We start from the raw sequence: 10,872 nt of genomic DNA on the forward strand, positions 1-10,872 counted from the left end.
TGCATACACACATACATACATGCATACATACATACATACATGCATACATACATGCATACATACATACATACATACACACATACATACATGCATACATACATACATACATACATGCATACATACATACATACATACATACATACACACATACATACATGCATACATACATGCATACATACATACATACATACATATATACATACATACATACATACATACATACATGCATACATGTATACATACATACATACATACATACATGCATACATGCATACATACATACATACACACATACATACATACACACATGCATACATACATACATACATACATACATGCATACATACATACATGCATACATACATACCAACAGACAGACAAACTGACTGACAGACATACGCAAACATGCACTTATATATACTAATCTAGTTGCCTCTATGATCGAATAAACGTACACTCCTGCACACTCACAAAAGTGTGTATTACTGTATGCACATAAGCTTAAATGAACGAAAAAAAAAAGCTTTAAAACCAAACGGATTGTTTACATAATAGTGCATGTACCTTTGGATTGTTATAATCCATCTTTTAAACTGACCACTTTATCCAGGTTTTTCACATATTGAACTTTTAGACCCTCTGAATCTTTGCATCAAATATTCTCTGTAATTTCATTGTATATGTATGTATAAGCGCTTGCTGAGGAGTTCGTTGGTAACTCATGGGATGTTGTTATCATCGCTTTTTAGCACTATGTTTATGTATTTAATTTTGCTGCCTTTGTTTAACAAGTGCTCCCTGATAGAGGCTATACAACATTCGAAGGTCGTATGCACCGGTATGTATGTATGTATGTATGTATGTATGTATGTATGTATGTATGTATGTATGCGTTTGTATGTGTACGCACGTATGTATGTATATATGTATGTGTGTGTGTATTGATGTATTATGTCTGTCTATCTGTCTATCTACCTACATACCTATCTATCTATCTATCTATCTATCTATCTATCTATCTATCTATCTATCTATCTATCTATCTATCTATCTACATGTCTGTCTGTCTGTTTGCATGTATGTATGTACAACGCCACGCATGCTTTCCAAGTAAGTTCTATGTATGTATGTATGTATGTATGTATGTATGTATGCAAATGCGCGACTGGTGTGTAAGTACGAATATAGTATGTATGTACGCATGGTGCAAGCATATACATGTATGAAAAATGAAAATGTACATACATTTGCTTATATGTGCATATGTGTGTATATCGTCTTATATGAAAGTACATGTAGGCGCACGCATGACTATGAGTGTATATGCATGCATGCATACATGTATGTATGTACGTACGTACGCTCGCTTGTGATGTTAGTTATTTGAAGTCTTCTTGTAAGGAAGAAGCTGGTTTCTGGCAAAGCACAAAGCTCTATGTTGGATCGCAGATAAGAAAATCAACATTATCTTTTGAACTTGAAAAATGTCTTGCATGTTTTCAATGTTTTGCTTACAGATTGTATTTGTAATGTGCATGTTAGCTAGTTGATTTCTTTTTCTGAAAACCTTAGCTTTTCCAAATTGCCATTTAGGCATTTACTAACAAAACCAAGTGCACCATTTATTTTTAGTATAAATTGTGAATTTATAATCTAGATATAGAACCTGAACGTTTCGAAGCAGTTGTCCACAGCTATCCCCTTTCTCTTTGATTTTCGAAGAGATATTTACATCATCAGGGCAGTTGACCTCTATGACTGTACATACATTTTCTTGTGTGTCCCAACAGCAATATTCGGCATGTTATGTTTGCACTTGTTCGAAGTTTTGATGGGAATGCTTGTGTATATATTCAATGACAAGGAAATTCTCTATATTTATTCCAGGATTGTCAATTTTTCAGATGGCATTGATTTATTTTTTTGCCCCAAAATGTCATGTCACACAGGGAGGTGATGACATTTTGGGGCAACTGCTAATCACGTGTATGATGTCTGTCAGAGAAACGACATATTCGGCATTCCGGTTGCATTTTTGAGACCCAAGCGCTTCACTATCTCTTTTGTTTTTAAGGTATTTTGTAGTAATATCTGGGCCTTGGATTATAAATGTATTACCTTTAAAGTATGATATGATTTAGAGGTATGTATGCGTATGTATATATAAATATGTATATATGGAAATTCATGCATATATATGTGTGTGTGTTTGTGTGTGTGTGTGTCTACATATATATAAAGAGTACAAATAAAATTGCATCAAATGACATAATATATTAAGCATATACAATAAATGCTCAAGTTGGCTTACCAGCTAAAACTTCGACCTGAATTGTGACTAAACCAGAAATTAGTATTGTAGCTGCTTAACAATGAATGACTAAAAGTGGTTCATCAATGTGCGAGTAGATATACAGGTCGTCGTCGACTTACGATCACAATTGGTTCCGACTGACTGGTCGTAAGTCGATTTGGTCGTAAGTCGATTTGGTCGTAAGTCGGCCTATTGGCCTACATAGCTTTGTTTCATATTTTTATATTCTTAAGGTAGATTCTCAGGTAAAAGTCACTGACATTGTTCTGTATCATACTATTATACTAGCGTTAGTCAAAAATCTCTGAGTCTCAAGCAGTCGTCTTATAAACAAATACGAGGTTGCTTCGATGTCTCCGCGACAGGATAGTCATCCAACACAGTTTGCGATCGATAACCAAACCTTGGTGAAGCGTTTGTTTGCTGATATCATCCGTAGACGGGTTAATGTCTAAGAAATTAAACCCATTAAATTTCAACTGGACTATTTATTATTGCCGCCGGGAGCTGGCGCGCTAATCGTTGTAAAGATGATCGGTCGTTAGTCGGATAGGTCGTAAGTCGATGACGACCTGTATAGTAAAGAGAAAGGAATTAATAAGCAAACAATTGATATCAATTTAGCACATGGAATGTATAATTTAAACATAATTGTAGAATTGTCACAATACAAATGTTGGAGTGGAATATATCATATAAATAAGGAAGTAAGGAGGTGTGCAGATAGTCTCTTACACCTGTTTCTAGAATAGCAGCACATATGGTGCATTTCTCAGCGAATGAAGAGACGTCTTCCATATAATTGCGGACTGTTTCATCTTCAGAGATGAAGAAATGAAGAAGGTCCTTAGTAGAGGACATTAGTAGTTACCAGTTTCACCGTCGAAGAGAGAGAGTAAAGTAGAGTATCAATGAAAGGCTTGTGAGGTAGGTTGTTGGCACTCCGTCGCTTACGACGTCGAGGGTTCCAGTTGATCCGATCAACGGAACAGCATGCTCGTGAAATTATCGTGCAAGTGGCTGAGCACTCCACAGACACGTGTACCCTTAACGTAGTTCTCGGAGATATTCAGCGTGACACAGTGTGACAAGGCTGACCCTTTGAATTACAGGCACAACAGAAACAGGAAGTAAGAGTGAGAGAAAGTGGTGGTGGAAGAGTACAGCAGGGTTCACCACCATCCCCTGCCGGAGCCTCGTGGATCTTTAAGTGTTTTCGCTCAATAAACACTCACAACGCCCGGTCTGGGAATCGAAACCGTGATCCTATGACTGCGAGTCCGCTGCCCTAACCACTGGGCCATTGCGCCTCCACCATGTGTGAGGTAGGAAGGAGAATATAAAAGAAAGATAGGATCATAGATGTATGAGAATAGAGACTAAACTGCATAGCAAATGATTGACATATATAAATCAAGAGTTATACATATATACATACATACATACATACATACATACATACATACATACATACATACACACATATATAAAGGAAGGGGGGACGTTAAATTGAGTAGAGAAGGGAGGTTCAGTGGTAAGGTATAAGGAAGACCATATGTATAATGGCAAAGACCATATTTATATTTACAGTGACATCGTCCAGTATGGGTTGGAATTATCAGATAGCCAAATGGAGACAGGGTAGCGTTTGGAGTTTGCAAACAAGATAAAGAAAGACTTCTGACAATAGCTGTTTGGCATTGTCATTCAAGCACGGTGTGTGTGTGTGTGTGTGTGTGTGTGTGTGTGTACTGGGTGGGTGGGTGGACGATTTATAAAAAGTGTTAGGTGGAAGGCTATAAAATAGAGGGTTAATTTTAATAAGGTTATAGACGGTGTCGGCTATAAAAATAGTGAAAATGTAAGTCCAGTGTGAGTTAAGAAAATACTAAGTTAAAAATATATTAGAATAAAGTGAAGTATAAAGGACTAAAATAAAATAAATTAAGTGAATTAAATAAGGCAAATGTATTAATTAAATTTAACTAGTATTTGAATTAGATAGGTAATATATAAATTATAAGCTACGTGAAGAATGAAAAATATTACGTAGTCGCTATAGAATTAATACATACACATACATACATACATACATACATACATACACACATACACACACATACACACGCATGCTTGCATACATACATACATACATACATACATGCATACATACATACATACATACACACATGCATAAAACTTTGATGAGAACTGGTATGTTATAGTCGAAGATTCTTTTACTGACCTCCATAGTTAGAAACATGAAAGATCACAGAGTACGTATAAAAAAAAACAAAAACAAAATATGTGTGTGTTCGTAAACTCATTAATGACGTCATTTTAAGTATTTCATTAATATTTAATATCCGCTATATATAGAAAAACCTCATGTGAGGATCAAGATAATGGGCAATGTATATGTGTATATACAAATATATATATATGTAAAAACATACGTATTCCGAAGTTTCATAATAAAGTATGTGTGTGTGTGTGTGTGTATGAGAGAGAGAGAGAGAGAGAGAGAGAGAGAGAGAGAGAGAGAGAGAGAGAGAGAGAGAGAGAGTGTGTGTGTGTGTGTGTGTGTGTATGTAAGTATAAAATACTGCGATTATATACGGGTGCATATAGAAATATATAAAATAGATATCAATATGTATGTACGCATACACACACACATATTTGTTTCTATAAATGTGTATGCGTAAATATATGTGTGTGTGTTTGTGCGTCTATGTAGGTGTGTTTATATACGTATGCATGTATGCTTGTATGCACGAATGTGTGCATATGTATGCACACACACATGTATATATATGCGTATGTTTATGTTTGTGTGCATATATACCATATATATATATATATATATATATATATATATATATATGTATATATATGTGTGTGTGTGTGTGTCTATGTATGTGTATATATTTACCTGTGTGTATGCATATATATATATATATATATATATATATATATATATACACATACATATATATATATGTATGTATATGTACGCACACATTCATATATCGATATCTATATGTATGTATGCATGTATGTTTGTATGTATGTATGCATCTCTCTCTCTCAATATTTATATATACATATATATATATATATATATATATACATATATATATATATATATATATATATATATATATATATATATATATATATATATACGTATATGTGTGTATGCATGTGTGTATAGTGTATATATTGAGAGAGAGAGAGAGATGGACAGTCCATGTCCATGAAGATGAATGGTAGTTGGTTGTTCAATCAGACGCGAATGATATAATGTAGAGTTACTCTGCCATGATCTTTGACCCATTGTAATACAGTAGTTATAGTTGATAACCCTTTTTACTAAAGGCACAAGGCCTGAAATTTCGGAGGAAGGAGAAAGTTGATTAGATCGACCCCAGTGCGTAACTGGTACTCAATTTATCGACCCCGAAAGGATGAAAGGCAAAGTCGACCTCGGCGTCCTAATGATTTGCCAGCTCGCCGACTTAATTTATAGTTGATAATCTTTTCTACTCTAGGCACAAGGTCCGAAATTTTTGGGGAAGGGGCCAGTCGATTAGCTCGACCCAGTGCGCATCTGGTACTTAATTTATCGACCCCAAAAGGATGAAAGGCAAAGTCGACCTCGGCGTCCTAATGATTTGCCAGCTCGCCGACTTAATTTATAGTTGATAATCTTTTCTACTCTAGGCACAAGGTCCGAAATTTTGGGGGAAGGGGCCAGTCGATTAGCTCGACCCAGTGCGCATCTGGTACTTAATTTATCGACCCCAAAAGGATGAAAGGCAAAAATCGACCTCGGCGGAATTTGAACTCAGAACATAAAGACAGACGAAATACTGCTAAACATTTCGCCCGGAGTGCTAACGTTTCTGCCAGTTTGCCCGTAGTTCATTATACATCTTCACAATTATTCATGAAAATTATGTTATGTCTGAACATTTGAACATGTAATCTGCAAGTAAGTTTTTTCTTATATAACAAATGTTATCAATGAAATAGTAGCAAGATGACGTAACTAAATATTACACGCACGCACGCACGCACGCACGCACGCACGCACACACACACACACACACACACCACACACACACACATTTGTACAATGGGTTCACCAGGTATTTGTGATAAAAAAAAATGTACGGGTCATAAGTGGAAGACGGTCCAACGTAAAGTTATTAGGCATGCACCAAATTTTAACTTTCTCATTTCTTTTCCAGACTTATCGACAGCATCAACATAGAAAATTGCAATTTGAAGCAGAAAATGAAAAGTTAAGCAATTCTAGTAGCTCTAGCCACTAGCACCAGCAACTCAGACATTACGATCTTTTGACTGGTGCCAGGTTTTTCGCGTTCAAAGTCGGGAAAGAACTGACGGCTTCTGTTGGGCCGTCATCTGTGACGAGGAGAAAGAGACCTTAGCTATCAGTCGGCACAAGGGCGGTCCAGGCCGTTCTATTGGTGATTCATCAGCAACAACCCCAGCAGGCCGAGGAGGGTCATCGGAAGCGGGCCAAGTCCACTATCAGATATGTGGTGCGCAACGGTATCAAGTACAAGTCCTTTGTGATAAAGAGAAGGCAAACGGACGTAAGATCCAATAGAGCAGAGCTTCTCAAACTATCTGATGTGACGTACCGGCTGTGTTTTTTTCCCAATGTGCCAAGCAGCGATAATATTTCTTAGTAATATACCGGAAACAATATATATACTTTATTTTGTAAACAAATAATACAATATTACATAAGCATTTTATAAGCATTTTATAATATTTCTTTCTTTCTTTTCTGGAAACTCGCCACGTACCGGCAGCTGATGGCTCGCGGACCGGCACCAGTCCGTGGACCACCACTTTGGAAGAGAGGACAAACTTAGCAGTCCATACCTTCCAGCAACGTGTTGGCGTTGCCGACAAGGGTGTGACAGTCACTACTTGATTCTGACATTCTATGTTCCATGGCTTCACTGGTACGACTTTTTGCGGCTGAGGTTGGTTTTGTTGAGGTAGTACGTATAGAGAGCGATGGACAAAATGTAGCTTGCTTGTGTAGAAAAGCAGAGAACGTTGTATTGTCACTAGAAGAGACAGGGAGAGATTTTGCTAAACGAAATAGCAAATTAAAAAAATAAGTTAGTAAAAAACGAAAGCACATTGGATAATATCGTTCTTGATGCACTATGACTAAAGAAAGAAAAAAAATAGATAGTAAAGCCACTGTTGGAAAGTCATTGATCATAGGAATGCACGAAGTAGTAGCATTGTTTCAGACACAGTAATAAATTCTTACATAAGGACCAGACCACAAATGTTAAGGGAGCATATTCTTTCAAACCCAGTCCTTCAATGCTGCTTAATTTTCCGATCCCAAAATAATGAAATTCAAAGGCGAGCTTGATGATATTTGAACTCAGAATGTAAAGGGACGTAACTTCAAAGAGCAAAATATTTTGTCCGTCGCTCTCTATTAATTCTGTCACTCTAAAAATCGTCTGCATGTGAACTGACCGAGCAGCGATGAGTGGACATGAACTGTCAATCCTTTATTGGTTGATAGACGGAAAGGCGGACAGTCACTTTATCGAGCTCACCATCTTCGTCCGCTTTTGTTTGTACTCGACCATTATAACACACCATAACACCAGAATCACTATGATCTTGATTACTTTTGCTTCAACAATGTTTGTGTGCTTGTATGTATGGACACACACACACAAACACACATACACACACACAAACACACACACGTAAGCACATATTTACATATACATACTCTCATATACACACAGTATATTCAATATATATACAGTTATATAGTTACACATACACAAACACATATTTATACACACAATACTCACACACGTATATATATGTGTGTGTGTGTGTGTGTGTGTGTGTGTGTGTGTGTGTGTGTGTATAATTATGGAGTCGTGTGAATATGCGTGTGCTGAAACAGAAGTTCGATGAAGACTTCCAAAACAAGACGCCATGTAAATTAAACTACTGAAGGATTGTCTTCTTTTCCATCTTCCGCTTTCCCTTCACCTCATCTCCTGTCTTTAGCGTGGGTTGATTGAAAAATGATGGGAACTTGATTATTTCTTTCTCTCATTTCTCCTCGAAAAGAATAAAACAACAAAAGGATTTCTGTTGCTGTTATTGCCATAGGCGTTATTGTTGTTGGTGGTGATAATAGTCATACCACTTATTAATCTTGTTTTTCTAGTAGTGTTGATATTGTGGCGTTTGTTCGGTAAGGAGATGTTGTTACTAAGCATTATCAAGTAACCCGTATCAAGCAGATCTATTCCAGCTGTAACCATCTCGCTTTTTTCTTTTTAGATAAAGCGCATCTCAGTCTGCGTTATCCAATTTGTTTTATCACGGTTGGGTGTGATTTGCGGAAGTGTTGGCTGCTATTTGTAGCAGAAGAAGCATCTATGTAAGTGCTTCATCGTTGATTTGTTGTGGCGATGATGTTGGCATTTGCAGCACCATATATGACATTTGTAGCACCATATATGGCATTTGTAGCACCATATATGGCATTTGCAGCACCATATATGGCATTTGTAGCACCATATATGGCATTTGCAGCACCATATACGGCATTTGTAGCACCATATATGGCATTTGCAGCACCATATATGGCATTTGTAGCACCATATATGGCATTTGCAGCACCATATATGGCATTTGTAGTACCATATATGGCATTTGCAGCACCATATATGGCATTTGTAGCACCATATATGGCATTTGCAGCACCATATACGGCATTTGTAGTACCATATATGGCATTTGCAGCACCATATACGGCATTTGTAGCACCATATATGGCATTTGCAGCACCATATACGGCATTTGTAGCACCATATATGGCATTTGTAGCACCATATACGGCATTTGTAGCACCATATATGGCATTTGCAGCACCATATATGGCATTTGTAGCACCATATATGGCATTTGTAGCACCATATACGGCATTTGTAGCACCATATATGGCATTTGCAGCACCATATATGGCATTTGTAGCACCATATATGGCATTTGTAGCACCATATACGGCATTTGTAGCACCATATGTGGCATTTGTAGCACCATATACGGCATTTGTAGCACCATATATGGCATTTGCAGCACCATATATGGCATTTGTAGCACAATATACGGCATTTGTAGCACCATATATGGCATTTGTAGCACCATATATGGCATTTGCAGCACCATATACGGCATTTGTAGCACCATATATGGCATTTGTAGCACCATATATGGCATTTGTAGCACCATATATGGCATTTGTAGCACCATATACGGCATTTGTAGCACCATATATGGCATTTGCAGCACCATATACGGCATTTGTAGCACCATATACGGCATTTGTAGCACCATATATGGCATTTGTAGCACCATATATGGCATTTGCAGCACCATATACGGCATTTGTAGCACCATATATGGCATTTGCAGCACCATATATGGCATTTGTAGCACCATATACGGCATTTGTAGCACCATATATGGCATTTGTAGCACCATACACGGCATTTGTAGCACCATATATGGCATTTGTAGCACCGTATATGGCATTTGCAGCACCATATACGGCATTTGTAGCACCATATATGGCATTTATAGCACCATATATGGCATTTGCAGCACCATATATGGCATTTGTAGCACCATATATGGCATTTGTAGCACCATATACGGCATTTGTAGCACCATATATGGCATTTGAAGCACCATATATGGCATTTGTAGCACCATATATGGCATTTGTAGCACCATATATGGCATTTGTAGCACCATATATGGCATTTGTAGCACCATATATGGCATTTGCAGCACCATATATGGCATTTGTAGCACCATATATGGCATTTGCAGCACCATATACGGCATTTGTAGCACCATATATGGCATTTGTAGCACCATATACGGCATTTGTAGCACCATATATGGCATTTGCAGCACCATATATGGCATTTGTAGCACCATATACGGCATTTGTAGCACCATATATGGCATTTGTAGCACCATATATGGCATTTGCAGCACCATATACGGCATTTGTAGCACCATATATGGCATTTGCAGCACCATATATGGCATTTGTAGCACCATATACGGCATTTGTAGCACCATATATGGCATTTGTAGCACCATATACGGCATTTGTAGCACCATATATGGCATTTGTAGCACCATATATGGCATTTGCAGCACCATATATGGCATTTGTAGCACCATATATGGCATTTGTAGCACCATATACGGCATTTGTAGCACCATATACGGCATTTGTAGCACCATATATGGCATTTGTAGCACCATATACGGCATTTGTAGCACCATATATGGCATTTGTAGCACCATATATGGCATTTGCAGCACCATATACGGCATTTGTAGCACCATATATGGCATTTGTAGCACCATATATGGCATTTGCAGCACCATATATGGCATTTGTAGCACCATATATGGCATTTATAGCACCATATACGGCA

This window comes from Octopus bimaculoides, chromosome 2, assembly GCF_046866305.1.
Source record: "Octopus bimaculoides isolate indiv1 chromosome 2, ASM4686630v1, whole genome shotgun sequence".
Lineage (NCBI taxonomy): Eukaryota > Metazoa > Mollusca > Cephalopoda > Octopoda > Octopodidae > Octopus > Octopus bimaculoides.